The sequence below is a fragment of the Chiloscyllium plagiosum genome, unplaced genomic scaffold, assembly GCF_037043375.1.
Source record: "Chiloscyllium plagiosum isolate Xiang-an unplaced genomic scaffold, Cpla_swu_hap1 HiC_scaffold_21, whole genome shotgun sequence".
Taxonomy (NCBI): domain Eukaryota; kingdom Metazoa; phylum Chordata; class Chondrichthyes; order Orectolobiformes; family Hemiscylliidae; genus Chiloscyllium; species Chiloscyllium plagiosum.
Genome location: NW_028270159.1, coordinates 57,247,901 through 57,250,344, shown reverse-complemented (window position 1 = coordinate 57,250,344; position 2,444 = coordinate 57,247,901). Strand labels below are relative to the sequence as shown.

Below are 2,444 nucleotides of genomic sequence, written 5' to 3'. Positions count from 1 at the left end.
GTCTTTCGTCATTTATATAAATGCTTTGGATGTGAAAACATGAGGTATGGTTAGTAAGTTTGCAAATGACGAAATTGCAAAATTGGAAGTGCAATGGGCAGGAAAGAAGGTTACCTCAGATTCCAACGGACCTTGAACAGATGGGCCAATGGGCTGAGGAGTGGCAGATCGAGTTTAATTTACACAAATGTGAGGTGCTGCATTTTGGAAAGGCAAATCACAGCAGGACTTACAATGCCTTTTAAATGCTGGAATTGTATCAGCCTCCAAAGCTTCCTCTGCCGGATCATTCCATACGTGCACCACCCTCTGTGTGAAAAAGTTGCCATTTAGGTGCCTTTTAAATTTCCCCCTCAAACCGTAAAACTATGCCCTCTAGTTCTGGACGCCTTCACCTCAGTGAAACGACCTCGTACATTAACCTTATCCATACCCCTCATGATTTTATAAAGCTCATAATGTCACTTCTATAAGGTCACCACTCAGCCTCCGATGCTCGAGGGAAAACAGCCCCAGCTTATTCACCCTCTGCCTATAGTTCAAATTCTCTCAACCTGGCAACATCCTCGTAAGTCTTTTCTGAACTTATTTGCAGATGAACAGGAAGGGTTGAGAGGAATATGGGCCGAGTGTAGGCACATGGACTAGATTAGGTTAGGATATCTGGTCTGCAAAGACACATTGGACCGAAGGGTCTGTTTCCGTTCTGTACATCTCTTTGACTCTGTGATGCCAAAACTCAGAGAAAGGTCAACCTCTGAAATTCGGTGCCCAAGATACGGTGGCGATCAGTCATTGAGTCTGTCCAAGAATAAGATTGAAAGGTTCCTGCAGACTAAAGACATCAATGGCTCAGAAGACAGTCGAGGAAAATATTGAAAATGCATTTCTCAATATCAATCCAGTTTAGCACTGTATAGTTAGGCAATTTCCTGAAGTAAGTTAGAAACCACTGGTGAATACAAAGTTAAAAATCACACAACACCAGATTATAGTCCAACAGGTTTAATTGGAAGCACACTAGCTTTCGGAGCGACGCTCCTTCATCAGATGTCCAACACCGGCATCTCCGAATCATGACTGGTGAATACAATCGCATAATCTTACTTGACAGACAATTTGCCAACCGCTCAGGTACAACCAGATATATTGAGCAAATGGAGGCTATGAAGCTCCAGTGGCGCAATCGGTCAGCGCGTGGTACTTATATGACAGTATGGCGGCGTGTGCAATGCCGAGGTTGTGAGTTCGAGCCTCACCTGGAGCAGTTTTACCTTCTCATTGTCAAATGGCAAGGCTGAGCGATTTTGATTTGTTTGGAAAATACCAGTTTCTCTGGATTGAGAAACGACTTTTCCTGAGAAATGACTCAGCCATCAACCAACGTATCCTGGAAATATTTAAAACGTGAAGAAATATCTGGGAAGAAACAAAGTGATCTTGTTCAGCTCGAAGATGATTCTGAAACTGCGCGCTGCATTGAGGAAAAAGAATGTTTAGCTACTATTTCGTTATTGAATTGGCTGCAAACCCGCACAGGTTGATGTAATAATCAAAACGTAATTAGATTTATCTCATTGAACCGTGTGAATGTTATATTCAACTTTGTTTGGAACATTTATCAGCTTAAAATAAAGAACTGCTATGAAGAAGAGGATTCAAACTACAAAATGACACAGCCTTGTTGTGGTTTTCATGGGTGGAGATCAGAGTGTACGAATGTGATCAAACCTTTAAGGCACCATGGTAAAATAGGAATTGCGTCTCCGGGAGATGGTTCACTTCAAACTCACGAGGGTCTAACTTTTCAAAACCATCAGCGTTTTTCATACTCAATCTTACACAGCTGCACGTGTTTAATAAACCTGTTCACACGTGAAGTCAAAGACATTCGAAGTTAAGCCCCACCCACCGCAATGGCTTTCTCTCACTGTTAAATTCCCTGTTTCAGTACCGAGGTATGCAGGCGCATAATTCTTTGAAGTTTGAGGCACATGTAGACATGTTATCTGAAAAGGCGTTTGGCACGCTTGCCTTCATTGGCTCAGTCTTTGAATATAGGAGTTGGGAAGTCACGTTCAGGTTGTACAGAACAGTGGTGAGGCATCTTCTGGAATACTGTGCCCTGTTCTGGTTGCCCAGTTGTAGAAAGGATATTATCAAGCCGTCGCGAGTTCCGAAGAGATTTACCAGGATTTGAGTTATAAAGAAGGGTTGGCGATGGAGAGGGGAGCTGGACAGAAGATTACGAAGTAATGAGAGGGATAGGTGGTGTTAGTGACAGTTGTCTTTTCCCGATGTTGAGAGCTTTCAAGACTTAGAGACACATTTTTAACTTGAAAGGAGAGATATTTTAAAAGGACATGAGAGACATTTTTTGTTACACAGAGGGTGGTTTGCGTGTGGAATGAACTTCTTGAGGAAGTGTGGTTGCAGGTTCAATT

At 42.6% G+C, this 2,444-nt stretch overlaps 1 non-coding gene across 1 annotated transcript; it reads left to right on the top strand.

Annotated features, from left to right (window-relative positions):
• Positions 1–1,171: 1,171 nt before the first annotated feature.
• trnai-uau (transfer RNA isoleucine (anticodon UAU)) lies at positions 1,172–1,267 on the top strand. Its single transcript has 2 exons — positions 1,172–1,209; positions 1,232–1,267. It is a non-coding gene; the product is annotated as a tRNA-Ile (tRNA).
• The last annotated feature ends 1,177 nt before the right edge of the window (positions 1,268–2,444 follow it).